We start from the raw sequence: 16541 nt of genomic DNA on the forward strand, positions 1-16541 counted from the left end.
CCTCCTCCTCACCGTTGTATCCTCACAACAACAACCCTGTGAGGTAGGTTGGGCTGAGAGTCTGTGACTGGCCCAAAGTCACCCAGTGAGCTTCCATGGCCAAGTGGGGACTAGAACCCGGATCTCCCGGCTCCCAGTCCGTCACTCTCACCACTACACTACACTGGCTCTCCCCATACCTTTGAGTATGGTTGTTCAACCAGCTGTGAATCCACCTAGCAGTAGTATAATCCAGTCCCATTTTATCATCTAGTCAATAAGTATACCCTGTTTTATGAAATCAAGATATGCTATGTCATGTCCATGAGCTATCAAACTAGTAACTTTATTTAAAAAAAAAAGAAAAAAGGAGATAGTCACTTTGAATTGGGCTCAGAAAGTTTGGTACTTTGAATCAGTTGTAGTTTCTGGAAATCCTTGAAAGGCAGTTCCATGTAATCTGAATGTTACTAAGGCATGACTGACAACAGCCAGGTCCATCTTGTCTAGGATAGCTGAGGAGTTTAAGTTGGTAAAAAGCATTCTTGGCCTCTGCCACAACTGGGCATCCAGGAACAGTGCTAGATTTAGGATTACCTCCAAGCTGTGAGCCTAATTTTAAAAAGGGAATGCAATCCCTTGCATCTCTGGTTTAAAAAAATTTCCCTGGTAGCAGGGCTGGGAAAACGTCCACCTGAAATCTTGGAGTTTGGGATTCAATCCAGTCAGAGTACACAACACTAAGCTAAATGGACTAATGCACTGACTCAGTATAAAGGGGGGAGGCGGAAAGAAATGCACTTTCTTATGGATGTAGTGGGGGAGGGAAAGAGGCGGGGAGGGATTTGTTAAATAGGAGACTAGTCTATCCAAAATATTCTTACATGATGACTCTCATAAAGTAATGACTGGATTCTATTGCTGTCCTTATTTGAATAAAATAATGTTCATAAAATATTTCCAAATTAGTTTGGGTATGGGCAGCAGGCCAGTGTTGCTCATCACCAGCACCATTCCTTTACACTCCTGTAGCCACATTCTGCACTGTACTAGGGACCTATCCTTAAGCTTTGTGCAGTAATTGCCTAGTTGTTGTTTCATTATACAGGATCCAGGCATCTTTACTCATGTCAGCACTAGGGAAACAGTTTCCCCCAAAGCTAATGCAATTAGGCGTTCATTTTTTAAATTGTGCTGAAAGACGGTAGCAATAACAATTGATGTGCTATCTGGGGGTGGGGGGTGGGGACAGCTGTAAAAAAAAATCTACAGCAAATTATTGACTTGGGCATCGGGGAAAATACAATTTTCCCATAACAGACCCAGTAGCTTAAGGAGGGGGTGGGGAGAGTCTGGATCCGGCACAATAAATGAGCAACAGCTGCGCAAAGCAAATCATCAGTAAATGATCAGCAAATCATAAAAAATGTAAATTACTTGTGATACCTTAGTTGAATCCCAAGCTGCAAAAGTTCAGAGAGGCTTGAGATTAACATATTTACTTTACATTCTGTGCATGTGCGCTCAGAAGTAAGTCTCACTGTGTTCAATGGAATGTTATTGGGAGGTATAGAAATGTAATAAATAATAATAATAATAATAATAATAATAATGTGCTCTCAAGAAATTGTGTTCAGGATTGCAGTCTCAGAGTTGTAGCCATGGTAGGTTTTCTGCACTACGGTAAATTTGTGTACTGGATATAATTCCCAAATACCTTAATTCCTAGGTATTTTAGATGGACTTTTGATTATATACAGACTGGTGTGCAGTATGGTTCCTGTGCCCTACCAATAATTTAAAGAACAAGAGGCATGTGACTTGATGATATAAGCAGTCTTCCACAATGTGTTGCCCTCCATATGTTTTGGATTACAATACCCATCAGCCCCAGCCAGCATGACCATTGGTCAGGAGTGGTGGGAGTTGTAATCCAGAACACCTGGAGGGAACCCGTTTGGGGAAGACTGGTATATCGTACCACGAAGGACAAGGCTGATTTAATCATTTTGGGGTTGCTCATCTTACTTTTAACTGCTGGAAATTGTTTCCATGTCAGCCTATCAAGGGGGTTTCCATGTAGATATGTGATGGATAAAAGCAGTTGTCTTCAGATTAACACTGGGCAGCTGTGTACACAAGTTTATCCTGCATGCTTGGAAATTGTGGGATCAGCCAATTATCAGTTTACTATTGCCAAGATTCATTTCCAGAATATTAAGACAATGCATACAACTGAGCTTATAAACCGTTGCCTAGGTTTATAAGTGGGAGACTAGTCAACAGAATATAATTTCCATCCAAAAAAATGGCTTTTAGTATTATACTCAAGAGGAAGCCCACCACCCAGGAGTTTTAATTTATTTGTCACATCTGTATGTGGCAGATGTGTTTTATCCTTGCAACAACTTTGTATAATATGTTGGGCAGAGGCAGTAACTTCACCAGGGCTGTCCATTGCCTTTTGTGGTTAAGCAGGGATTTAAACTGGGGTTTTCAACATCCAGTCCAACACACTCTCTACACCACAGTTCTTTGTGCAACACTAGACTTAGATTATGTGATACAGAGCTGTGTTGCTTAATTTTCCAAGCAGCAAAATTATAGGTAAGACTAATAAAAGTGCTATATAGGTAGCACCTAGAAGCAACACTTGAAATGTGGGTTCAGCTTTTGTAGGCACTATGTATCTGCAGTATTAAGGAACGCACTCTTCTGCGTTGATTATCCCATATTATAATGTATGCTCATATTTCAAAGCAAAACACTGATTCAATTACAGTCTATCTCTGGGACATGAAACCATGTGAAAGTGCTTCTGTTGCTTCTGGTGGCAACAGTCTCCTCCGGAAAGGAGTTGTAGAAAGCTGAAGTTGATCTGAATTCTGAACATGATATGGCTGCTTTGGTGAGATACTTCTGTGAGGCTTATAGAGTGGGGAGTCTTGTCCCTAATGTTTAAATACCAGCTGAGCTTCTGTACAACAGAAAGAGAACATGTACTATTATTTATTTTATGTCATGTTTATTCATATTCCCTTCCAGTGGTATAAGAATATTTCACTTTGTTTGGCATGTTTTACTTTCAGTTTTAGCCATATAAAAAAGTTAGTAGTTTCAGTTGCTGTTTTGTTCGTGTTTGCTGCATTGTGCTATATGTATTGGTAAAGGTTCATGCTTTCAAAAGATAATAAATAACCTTCAGTTTAAGTCTGGAAGACATAAAGTACACCTTTGCCTTTGTGCTAGCAGTCAGAAAACATGCAAATGGCTCCTATACAATGTTGCCCAAATATTTTGTCTTCCGTGGCTCAAAAGACGGGTGCTGTCAGTTAATGTGCTTAACAGTCCTCCCATTTTATGATCTACTGCTTGCTAAACCGGAGTTGCAACACTTAAAAAAAAAAAAGTCTATGCATGATCTTGCGTTCCTAATTGATAGTCATCTGTGAATGTAACTTCCTCTTCCCAAGATTCCACTCAATTGGAAGAACAGAACTGTCTGTGTTCTATGAGGGCAAATAAATTAATGAGCCAGTGTCAGGCTTGGATGTAGAGATACCCAGGTTCAGATCCATGCTCAGCCATGGAAACTGATGTGTGGCCTTGGACAAATCATTATAAGTAAGTTCAGATGTGTCAAAAAAGCATGTGGTACATACCTCCTGATACTGTGCCACCTAAGCTGGGTAAAGCATGCGTAATTGCATTCAACTGTTAAAAGTCCCCATGTGTGAAAAGCTGGTCTGTCAGAGAGAAAACTAAGCTTAAGCCCTTATTCCTAATGTGCTAAGTTTCCACATGCAGAGATTATTATGTAGCGGAGAATTAAAATATGTCATCACTCTCCTGCAGTATGAAATGATATAATTTCAGGAGGAATGTGCTATGTGTTTTTGGATGCATGTTTGAGTTAGCTCCAGGTCTCAGTTTGAAGTTAATGGGAATACTGGAAAATCAAAGTAAGTGTTTGCAATGAAAGAATATTTATTCTAGCATCTTGAATTATATTCAATAATTGCTTCTCACCCCAGCATCAAATAGATAATGACATAGGAATACACAGACTTTTGTGTTATTCAAACTTGTATATTTTTCTTTTCCTTCAATCTTACTTCATGTGAAGTATTTGTAATGCACTAGGATATCCTGGCACATTAAAAAGAATACAAATTTTCTTTCTTTTTGGAACTTTTCAAGGGATGCTGTCAGTCTATTTTAGGCCAAAGGTTCTAGAACTTTAAAACCCTTTGCAGTATACTCCTACAGATGTCTCCTCCGAAGCAGGTTCCATTGAGTTCAGTGGGGCTTACTCCCAGATAAGTGAGTATAGGATTGTGACCGTGCAGTACAATCCTATGCAGACTTACTCAGAATCAAGTCTCATTGTATTCAGTAGAGCTTACTGCCAGGTAAGTGTGCAAGGGATTGCTTGCTTAGTGACTGAAGTATCCTCAATAGTCAGATATAATTACTTTTATATTAAAATGCTAAAAAGTCTATGGTCCATGAAGATTCCAAATATTTTTTGGTATGCTGAATTTAAAATCGTACTTTTATGCCAGGGTTGATTAAGGGTGCAATCCTATGCATGTTTATACAGCAAAAAGGCCTACATGGCTGGCTGGGGAAAGCTGGGACATTTTTCTGTCTAAACATGCATAGGATTGCGCCTTAACAATCTAATCTGCATTGACCGCAGTGGGGCCACATGCATGTAAATGGATACTCCTGCAGTGTTTTGAGGTGAATGGGGAAGCATTCTCATGTTTGGCAGCAGGTATGGTACTCCATCCCCTTCATGGATCACTGCCTTGTTGTGGCGAAGGGGCTTGCGTAACTCAGTGAAGCCATAAGCTATGCCGTGGAGGGCCACCCAAGACGGACAGGTCATGGCAGAGAGTTCTGACAAAATATGGTCCACTGGAGAAGGAAATGGCAACCCACTCCAGTATTCTTGCCAAGAAAACCCCATGGAACGTATCACAAGGCTAAAAGATATGACGCCGGAAGATGAGCCCCTCAGGTCAGAAGGTGTCCAATATACTACTGGGGAAGAGCAGAGGGTATTTCCAGGTAGCGCCAGAAAGAGTGAAGCGGCTGGGCCAAAGCCGAAAGGACACTCAGCTGTGGATGTGTCTGGTGGTGAAAAGAAAGTCCGATGCTGTAAAGAACAATATTGTTTAGGAACCTGGAATGTCAGATCAATGAATCAAGGTAAGCTGGAGGTGGTCAAACATGAGATGGCAAGATTGAACATCGACATCTTGGGAATCAGCGAACTAAAATGGACAGGCATGGGCGAATTTAATTCAGGTGACCATCATATCTACTATTGTGGGCAAGAATCCCTTAGAAGAAATGGAGTAGCACTCATAGTCAACAAAACGGTGGGAAAAGCAGTACTGGGGTACAATCTTAAAAATGATAGAATGATCTCAGTACGAATCGAAGGCAAACCATTCAACATCACAGTAATTCAAGTCTATGCCCCAACCACTGATGCCGAAGAAGCTGAGGTTGATCGGTTCTATGAAGACCTACAACACCTTCTAGAACTAACACCAAAAAAAGATGTACTCTTCATCATAGGGGATTGGAATGCTAAAGTAGGAAGTCAAGAAATCACTGGGATAACAGGCAGGCATGGCCTTGGTGTACAAAATGAAGCAGGACAAAAGCTAATAGTTTTGCCAAGAGAACACGCTGATCATAGCAAACACTGTTTTCCAACAGCACAAAAGGTGACTCTACACATGGACATCACCAGATGGTCAATATCGAAATCAGATTGATTATGTCCTTTGCAGCCAAAGATGGAGAAGCTCTATACAGTCAGTAAAAACAAGACCTGGAGCTGACTGTGGCTCAGATCATGAGCTGCTTCTTGCAAAATTTCGGCTTAAATTGAAGAACATAGGGAAAACCACTAAACCATTCAGGTATGACCTAAATCATATCCCTTATGAATATACAGTGGAGGTGAGGAATAGATTTAAGGGATTAGACCTGATAGACAGAGTGCCTGAGGAACTATGGACGGAGGTCCGTAACATTGTTCAGGAGGCAGCAACGAAATCCATCCCAAAGAAAAAGAAATGCAAGAAAGCCAAATGGCTGTCTGATGAGGCTTTACAAGTAGCTGAGGAAAGAAGGGAAGCAAAAAGCAAGGGAGAAAGGGGAAGATATATCCAACTGAATGCAGAGTTCCAGAGAATAGCAAGGAGAGACAAGAAGGCCTTCTTAAATGAACAATGCAAAGAAATCGAGGAAAACAACAGAATGGGAAAGACTAAAGATCTCTTCAAGAAAATCTGAGATCTCAAGGGAATGTTTTATGCAAAGACAGGCATGATAAAGGACAAAGAAGGCAGGGACCTAACAGATGCAGATGAGATTAAGAAGAGGTGGAAAGAATACACAGAAGAACTATACAGGAAAGATCTGAATGTCCCTGATAGCCATGATAGTGCGGTCACTGAACTTGAGCCGGACATCCTAGAGAGCGAAGTCAAGTGGGCCTTAGGAAGCATTACTAACAACAAAGCTAGTGGAGATGACAGTATTCCAGCTGAGCTATTTAAGATCCTAAAAGATGATGCTGTTAAAGTGCTGCATTCAATATGCCAACAAATTTGGAACACTCAACAATGGCTGCAAGACTGGAAAAGGTCAGTTTACATTCCAATTCCAAAGAAGGGCAACGCCAAAGAGTGTTCAAACTACCGCACAATTGCGCTCATTTCACATGCCAGCAAGGTTCTGCTCAAAATCCTACAAGCTAGGCTTCAGCAGTATGCGAACCGAGAACTACCGGAAGTACAAGCTGGGTTTTGAAGAGGCAGAGGAACTAGAGATCAAATCACCAACATTCGCTGCATCATGGAGAAAGCAAGAGAATTCCAGAAAAATGTCTATTTCTGCTTCATTGACTACACTAAAGCCTTTGATTGTGTGGATCACAACAAACTGTGGCAAATTCTGAAAGTGATGGGAGTACCAGACCACCTTACCTGTCTCCTGAGAAACCTGTACGAGGGTCAAGAAGCAACAGTAAGAACCAGACATGGAACAACCGAGTGGTTCAAAATTGGGAAAGGAGTACGACAAGGCTGCATATTGTCACCCTGCTTATTTAACTTATATGCAGAGTACATCATGAGAAATGCCGGGTTGGATGAATCAGAAGTCGGAATTAAGATTGCTGGGAGAATTATCAACAACCTCCGATATGCAGACGATACCACCCTAATGGCAGAAAGCGAAGAGGATCTCAAGAGCCTCTTGTTGAGGGTGAAAGAGGAGAGTGCAAAAGCTGGTTTGAAACGCAACATTAAAAAAACGAAGATCATGGCATCTGGCCCTATCACTTCCTGGCATATAGAAGGGGAAGAAATGGAAGCAGTGACAGATTTTACTTTCTTGGGCTCCAAGATCACCGCAGACGGTGACTGTAGCCATGAAATTAAAAGACGCTTGCTCCTTGGGAGGAAAGCTATGGCCAACCTAGACAGCATAGTAAGAAGCAGAGACATCACCTTGCCGACAAAGGTCCGTCTAATCAAAGCTATGGTTTTCCCAGTAGTAATGTATGGCTGTGAGAGCTGGACTATAAGGAAGGCTGAGCGCCGAAGAATTGATGCCTTCGAACTGTGGTGCTGGAGAAGACTCTTACGAGTCCCCTGGACTGCAAGGAGGTCCAATCAGTCAATCCTAAAGGAAATCAACCCTGAGTGCTCATTGGAAGGACAGATACTGAAGCTGAAGCGCAGATATTTTGGCCACCTAATGCGAAGAGAAAACTCTCTGGAAAAGACCCTGATGCTGGGAAAGATTGAAGGCAAAAGGAGAAGGGGACGGCAGAGGATGAGATGGCTAGATAGCATCACCGATGCAATGAATATGAACTTGAGCACGCTCCAGGAGAGAGCGCAGGATAGGAAGGCCTGGAGTGCTATGGTCCATGGGGTCACGAAGAGTCGGACACAACTGAACGACTGAACAACAACAATGGTACTCCAAACTGACGGCAAGGATTAGGACTTGGTTCAAGTAAAAAGGTTTTCAGCTTAATTTCAATTGTAGATTGGGTTCTACGGTGAGGCTAGTGATGGATCTACCACTTGTAACTATATTTTTACAACTGGTTTAATGCTGCTGTTGCTGGTGTTTTCTCCTGCTCTACTGTTTTTAGTAATATTTTGTACAGTTTTTATATTCTTGATTGTTTTAATTATTAATTGTAAACATTGTAAGCCTTCCTGGAAGTTGTGAAATTGAATGGTGGGTTATCAAAAGTTTTAAACAAATAACTGGTGGATCCATAGTTGGCTACAGAATCGGACTCAAAGAGTGCTTATCAATGGGATCTTCTCAACCTGGAGAGAGGTAACGAGCAGGGTACTGCAGGGCTTAGTCCTTGGCCCAGTGCTCTTCAACATTTTTATTAATGACTTGGAGGAGGAGGTGCAGGGAATGCTGATCAGATTTGCAGATGACACAAAATTGGGCAGGATAGCTTATACATTGGAAGACAGAAACAAAATTCAAAGTGATCTTGATAGACTGGAGCGCTGGGCAGAAAATAACAGAATGAAATTTCATAGGGATAAATGCCAAGTTCTGCACCTAGGAAAAAGAAACCAAATGCACAGTTACAAGATGGGGGATACGTGGCTGAGCAACACTACAGGCGAGAAAGATCTTGGAATTATTGTTGATCACAAGCTGAATATGAGGCAACAATGTGATGTGGCTGCAAAAAAGGCAAATGCTATTTTGGGCTGCATTAATAGAAGCATAGCTTCCAAATCCGAGAAGTACTAGTTCCCCTCTACTCAGCACTGGTTAGGCCTCATCTGGAGTACTGTGTCCGGTTCTGGGCACCACACTTTAAGAAGGATGCAGACAAACTGGAGAGGGTTCAGAGGAGGGCAACAGAGATGATTAGGGGACTGGAAACAAAGCCGTATGAGGAGAGACTGAAAGAACTGGGCATGTTTAGCCTTGAGAAGACTGAGGGGAGACATGATAGCGCTCTTCAAGTACTTGAAAGGTTATCACAGAGAAGAAGGCCAGGATCTCTTCTCAATCATCCCAGAGTGCAGGACACGGAATAATGGGCTGAAGTTACAGGAAGCCAGATTCCGGCTGAACATCACGAAAAACGTCCTGACTGTTACAGCAATACGACAATGGAACCAGTTACCTAGGGAGGTGGTGGGCTCTCCCACACTGGAGGCATTCAAGACGAGGCTGGACAGCCATCTGTCAGGGATGCTCTGACTTAGATTCCTGCACTGAGCAGGGGGTTGGACTCGATGGCCTTGTAGGCCCCTTCCAACCCTACTATTCTATGATTCTATGAACTGAACAATAGGAGATCTGACTAGTGCATCTAGTGTAAGATGAGCTTCAGGTATGAGGTCTTTATTTAAATGCTATTGAGGCTATCTCAAAATCCCTACCCTACCAAGTTTCCAACCCTAATAGGACATGTTTAGATTTCTGTGTTCCTCGTTGGTTGTAATCTAAAGTTACACACTGCAGAAAAAACTGTGTTTATTAATTTAAATCGTTAACATTGGTTATTCTCTATAAATTATAAATCATTTCACAGGGGCGGGGGGATATATGATGCTGACTGCACACTGAGTCAGACCACTGGTCCATTTAACATGTTGCTCTGACTAGTGATGTTTCTCTGGAGAGAGCAAAATGAAATCCTGCTTAGGGTTTTCTCTTTAGCCAGATGGTGAGCACTCCCCTCAGCGGTGCTGGAGGGTAGATATAGTAAGACTCCAATGGCAGAGAGGATTTGCCCTTGCGGTGCTAGAGTGGTTGAAACAACCGAACATGTTATCTTTTCTTGTCAATGTTATCAAGAAATCCATGTAAAGTTTATTTCTCCTCTGCTTAGAAGGTTTCTGGGCAGATCTGATGTTGAGGTTGCCAGGAAGCTGCTTTTAGGTGCTAATATGCAGTGAACAGATCCTTGTGCAAGGCTTTTTGCAGCCGCCTGTAAGATCCGTGGGGATATTGTATATAATGCTTTAAAATCCTAATAATATTAATTTTAATCGGTAATTTTGTTGTTCAGTCGTTCAGTCGTGTCCGACTCTTCGTGACCCCATGGACCATAGCACGCCAGGCCTTCCTGTCTTGCGCTCTCTCCCGGAGCGTGCTCAAGTTCATATTCATTGCATCCGTGATGCTATCTAGCCATCTCATCCTCTGCCGTCCCCTTCTCCTTTTGCCTTCAGTCTTTCCCAGCATCAGGGTCTTTTCCAGGGAGTTTTCTCTTCGCATTAGGTGGCCAAAATATTGGAGCTTCAGCTTCATTATCTGTCCTTCCAATGAGCAGTAAGGGTTGATTTCCTTTAGGATGGACTGATTTGACCTCCTTGCAGTCCAGGGGACTCGTAAGAGTCTTCTCCAGCACCACAGTTCGAAAGCATCAATTCTTCGGCGCTCATTAATCGGTAATAGGTAAGCTTAAATAATGTTTTATTGTTCATTTATTGTTTATATTGTTCACTTATTTATTGTTTGGAAACATTTTAGTTTATTGTGACATTTTTAGATTGTTTATACATATGAGCTGGTCGTAGACTGTACTATTAAAATAATTTATTCGTTTATTCAATCCTGCTTATAATTTTTTTGCTAAGTGATGGCAATTTATTAAGTGCCACCTTGCTTTTTCTTCATTTGTTTTATGGTTCTGATCTAGTTGTCCTCATGTAGTCCCATCAGATACACAGCAATTGCACAAATGAACTGTTCAGTGCAGGAGCTGTTGGGCCTCTCCTCTGCTCCCTCTCCTGAACAGGTTATTTCGCTATCTTCAGTTATCTGTCAGAGCCCTGACTGCTGAATTTGACTGGGGAATTACGCGCAGCTGTTTGCAAGAGTGTTTTCCCATTAAGCAAGGGACATTCATGCATGTGAAAGCCTGCTTCCATAGGCATCAGGCCTCTGCCCTGAATCAGGATTACGTGCCTTAGCTTATGTCAGGGTGGGGAACCTGCTGCCCACTAGATGTTCTTGGACTCCCAACTTCCATCAGCCTCAGCCAACAGGGCCAGTAATCAGGGATAATGGGAGTTGTAGTCCAACAACATCTGGGGGGCACAGGTTCCCCAACCTTGGCTTATGTGCTTTGTTTTCAGTTCATCTTAAACATACGTGCTGTGATTTTCCCCCCTGATGTTTTGTATGTCACATTTCCGTATCATAATTTCCATGTTTTGCTTTCTCATTTCCTTGACAGTTCATATATCCACTTACCTGGGAGTAAGCCCCATTGAACACAGTGGGACTTAAGTATTATAGGATTGTACTGTAAAGCTCTCTGGGTTCCTGCTAGGGCACTTTCGAGCAGGATATAGGTATTTTCACATAGTGTTATACCAAAAGTGCTGCCTAGTCCTTGGGTGTGGTGACGTGCTGGAGCTGTCAGGATCATATTGACAGAGAGAGAGCTAAGAACACAGTTGGTGCTAGAAAAATAAACTAACCTTTGGGGTTCAGGGAACAGGGAGAGGGGGGTTATGATAATTTCAGTGGTGGTTTACAGTGTCCATGTGTATAATGAATAACATACGAAACAGCTCCTAATTATTCTTATGTAAACATCTTTCTTTTGCCTATATCTTTCTTAAGCATTCAGATCACCAGGAGTTCATTGGGGTTGTTTTTCTCTTTTTGTTTGCTTTTTAAACTTTACGTTACACTGTTGGTTCATAAACACTTCATAAAAAACCAAGTATTTTCATTAGACAATCAAATGATGAGAACTAAGAAGCTTTGGCACCCTAAGAGTTATAATGTTTTTTGTTTTACTGTAGGAAAATGTGAGACCTATCCAAAGATACTTATCTTATCCGTTGTACTCTTTTTTCTCATTCTTGTTCCAATCAACCCCAATATATCTTCTGTTTTCCAGATTTGCTAAAGACCAAGCGCAACATTTGTGACAGAACAGGAATTGGAAGCTACATTACCAGATTCCTAGTCGGTGCTTTAATAGCCAGACTGTTCCTGACCTTTGAAGGTATTTTGGGTTTTTCTTTTAACCAGAGCAGAACTCATCTTTTCAAGTTCAGATGTTACTTGTACCTTTTGTAGGTAATTAACCTTGCTATTCAGAGTTGAGGCTTACAATGCCACCTAGAGATTACAGGTAAATATTCCAGTTAGAAATCTAACTGCAATTCTTTGAGGAATTCTAAATTTGCCTTTGACTAACATTATTCCTGTTAATGTCCTTGCACAGTATCACATATGACTGCATATGCACATATAGAATTCTAGGGTGCTATGCTTTCTCCCCTCAGCTAAAGTGTATATTACTTTGCATCTGTCTTGAAGGGTAGGGAGAGAATGCGTCTTTACTCCTTTTTCAATTCACAGCTGTGGAGAGAACAGTAAGGTTCAGTTCGGATGATGTCTAGTCCTGGCAAGATTGAGCCCATAAAACGGTTATGAGGAAGTAGAACAAGCAAGTGGTCTTGAGCTGATGGAAATGGCCCATCAATGCAGAGGCTGAGCTGTACACCCCATCCAGTGTCAGGAGCAATGAGCTGGAGAACATGTGAGGTCAGAGACAGGTCCTTCAATACCTTGGACAGATCATAGAGAGTAAACAATTTGTTCTGATGGGTTCCTAGTTCCAGATGAGCTCTTATATATTCTCTTTGCCTGACTTCCCCTCCTATAATCAGCCCTCTTCCTGGGGAGTGGAAAGCCTTAAAGGAGCAGTCCTTCAGCCTGGAGCTTAGTACTCAGTCATCTCTGCTATTTTCTGCTTGGTTAAGCTGCCTGCACTGGCAGATGTGCATTGGAGAGTGCAAAACCAATGGTGGCAAGAGTGCCGGCCTGTCAGTGGAATTCAGCCCTGGGGCTACTGTCTGTGGGAGTTCCAGCTTAGGAAGTTCTTGGTGCTGGGGCTGAGGTCCAGCACCTCTGCAGCATTGGCCCTCCATAGTTGGTCCCTTTCTGTGTATGTCGGTGTCCAGGTCGCTGGTCATAGTTGGGGTCACGATAGACAACATCGAGCCAAACATAGGTTTGGCAATCAAAAGCACCCCCTTGAGCTCAAGGGAGATGGCCTTCTTGGGGGGCTACATCAAGAAGGCCACCTTCCTTGTTGCCATCCTCTGAGCCTCGCTCAGAGGAGGCACTCAGAGGAGAGCCTCAAATGATGAGCATAGTATATAGGTAGGTTCATGCCAGGAGAGACACTCTGTCAGGTATTGTAACCAACTCAGTGTCTTCTCAGTTGGTGAACATTAAGAGGTCTTCTCCCTTCAGCTTACACTATCTTTTTTTCTACAATTTAGATAATGTATTATTTATGCTGTAGATAAGTATAGAATTTTAAATGTATTTGACATTCTTTCACCTCAGTCCTATTCTAATTTTGGGGGGACCTAAATTGTCTACTGTAAAATGTAAATGGAATTTAAATTTGCATATATCATTAACTCTGCTGAATTGGTTCTTAAATTTGTCCACTAGAGGTCAGTCCTCTGCTGATATTATATCCATCTTTCTTTACTTATGGTCCTTTCACCAATAAGAAACTAGATTATCAGCCAGAGTCCAATTTAATGCAGAGGAATATGCCGTGACAATAGTTAAGTCAGAATGAAAGGTTACATGGATTTTGCCAGAAAGATCCATGAACTGGAGTTATAATATTCTGATCAGAATTTTTTCCTGTACAATACACATGTTTTTACAAGTGGTGTTTCTACTAGAGATATGCTGATTCATACAGATTCAGGAGATGTCTGAATTGAAGAGGGGTTCCTCAAAAGTGGATTGAGGCCAAATCTGAACATTCCTGAAGATTTGGCAGAACACAGAAACAAATAATCTGTCTCCAAAAAATTAATACATTTCCTTCCAAGCTCTCCATATAAGGAAAACATCAGGGTGGAGAGAGGAGAGGGGCGTAGTTTTATGACTGGAAGCTCAAGCTTGTAATCACAGTGAATTTTTACCAGGGTTCTTCAATCCCAGTGCTTTGAGGAAGGGATGCTGAAGTAATATGTCACAGAACTGATCCAGTGTTCAGTACTTCTTGCTTCTTCTCTCTCTCTCTCCCTGCCCCCTGCTCTCTCCCAGGAGCAGGAATATTAAAAAAGGTTTGGTGGAGTCTGTGGGACTGGGAAGCTGTAGCACTGGGCATTTGCTTCAAAAATGCTGGACGCTTAGTACTTCAGCCTCTGCCACTGTATGTTACATATCTGTCACCCACCCCTGTCCTATTACACTTCCCATGTCTTTAGTGCCAGTTGAGCAGAAAACAGTCTTTAAAATGTTTTCCATTCACCGTAAGTCATTCATCATGCACCTGTTATTCTGAAATTTTGCAGGTTTCTTGCCTAGGGACACCTCTGTGACATATGCCATTTTAATACAAATTACCCCCCCCCGAAAAGTGGGGGGGGTGTAAGGGGAGGCAAACCCCTTATTGTCCATCCCCCCAATATGAACACTCCCCTCCCACAAAAAATGCTGCAGCTATCCTTCTGAAATCTGCAGGTTTCTTAACTAGGACCACTCTATGTTTATGTCATTTTCATAACAATTGCCCACAACGAACATAGGAGGATAAGCACATCCTTTTCCGGAAACCTCCAAACTGTAAAGCTTGCATTTGCACAAAGCTCCTTGCACCTATTTATCTGAAACTTGATGCCTTATAAGGGACTACTATCCTTACAAATTTCATCCAGTTCTCCTAAGAAATAAATAAATAAATCAGTTTCCTTTTTTTAAAAAGCCCCAGCATCTGAAATTTGGCAGGCATAAGGAACTACTATACCAACAAATGTCATCCAATCCTGGCAAACAGAAAAAAAGTTAGTCATTTCTTGATTTCCAATGATAGTGAACAGGAGGCATGAAAATTTGGATTTCAAAACTGAATTCAGATTTGGACCTGAGTTGAGGTGGGTGGCCTCCGAATCAGCCCAAGTCCAAGTGGCTTGTTTTTCAAATTGGGCTCTGAACTGAATCTTGTGGTTGGTGCACACCCCTAATGTCTACATGTAAAATGTTACATGATCATCCATCTTCTTTATTAGCTCATCATCTGAAAATTTATCATTTTTCTGAAATCAGTGGGTTTTTTGGTTTTGTTTTGGATGAATGCAGAACAGTCTTGTTAAGCAGGAAGAGACACTTTTTCATTGCACTGAATTAAAAGGAGAAATAATTTCATTTGTGTTATTAGCCACTAAGGTTTTCTAGTTGCAAGTCTGTCCATAGGATACCGGAAGGCAGATAATTACAGCGTGAAGGGAAAAGTGGCCACTAGTTGTTATCAGTGGTATTCATTTGACAAATGGCAACATAAATACTTACAATATGGCTAGGATTCCTGTCTACAATATTAGTTGTTGCTGTTGTTGTTGTAGCAAAAAACAGAAGATGGCTGTTATTCTCATGGACTGCTTATAGGAATCCTAGGAGCATCTAGCTGAGCACATTGCTCCAAAGATGGTTGTTGCTATCTTCATCCCAAAGCACAGGAGATACAAAGAAGGTATACAAATTATACCGTTAATTGTATCAGCCTAGCTTGTTGTAATAGTGTATGAACTTTTGTGGTTTCACAGAATTCCATGGCATGAAGCATTTGCATTCTCAGAGCTAGGAATACAAAACGAGTTTTCCTGCTTGGTCACTATTGTTAACATATCAAAGTCAAGGGAGTATCAAACTCAAGGGGACCATTTGCTTGACAAGTGGTCAAGCAGGGTATTCCTCATTCTGGGAATACAGAATGTTCTTAACCTGTAGTATTAAAAAAGCAATCACTTATCTTGTGCTATGAGGCCTCTGACTCTCTTCAATGATAGCAACGCTTATCATAGAACAGAGCCAGAGAAAGTCATGTATACATCTGGTGCAGTATTGTTGGGTTGCTAGGAGGCATTTGTTAATTGTCACAGGTAGCCACGCAGCCAACACATTGCAATGTTGGGTTATGGAGTTCAGTGATTATATAAGTATTGCCTTTATTACTAAGGCTTTAGCCATGTGATACAAGTATTTCAGTATTCTTGGTAAGGAGGAGGTGATATGCCAAATTTTATTTTATAATCCAGCAAAGGGTAGTATCACCTCAGGCCTTGTGTGGGTGCCCCAGGACTACCAGGGGCAGCATGCACACAGGCATTTCTGCTCATTGTGGCACTTCCCCCCCGGAAGCGCTATATTGTGGCTGCCAGTGGTAGGGGCTGTGCACGCACCAGCCGCATCGAGGACACCCGCACACACACCACTGCCAGCAACCCTGGGCCACCTGCTCAAGGCCCGCGTTGGATACCACCCATTGGGTACAATACAAAAAAAGCACACACTTGGAACTCCGAACCTACTCTGTACCACAGACTGTGAATTACATGACAAGTGACTATGAAAAGGAAATGGTTGTGGAAGCAGTACACAAATGGCAATAAACAAAACTTGTAACTAACAGTATCTTTATGTAAAAATGACCAGCGGGACCTTAAAAAGACCTTATTGCCAGAATTGTTTTCACA

General features: G+C 41.8%; 1 protein-coding gene across 3 annotated transcripts in view; it reads left to right on the plus strand.

Moving 5' to 3' along the window:
* GNG12 (G protein subunit gamma 12) overlaps positions 1–16541 on the plus strand; it is a 54729-nt gene that overhangs the window by 5883 nt on the left and 32305 nt on the right. For all 3 annotated transcript variants that reach the window (XM_084852253.1, XM_084852255.1, XM_084852254.1), the window contains exon 2: positions 11927–12034. The gene's annotated coding sequence lies outside the window, so the exon portion shown is untranslated. The remainder of the gene's footprint in view (positions 1–11926; positions 12035–16541) is intronic.

Source organism: Heloderma suspectum, chromosome 4 (genome assembly GCF_057233095.1).
Source record: "Heloderma suspectum isolate Gila_16-S chromosome 4, 16-S_ref, whole genome shotgun sequence".
In the NCBI taxonomy this organism is placed as follows: domain Eukaryota; kingdom Metazoa; phylum Chordata; class Lepidosauria; order Squamata; family Helodermatidae; genus Heloderma; species Heloderma suspectum.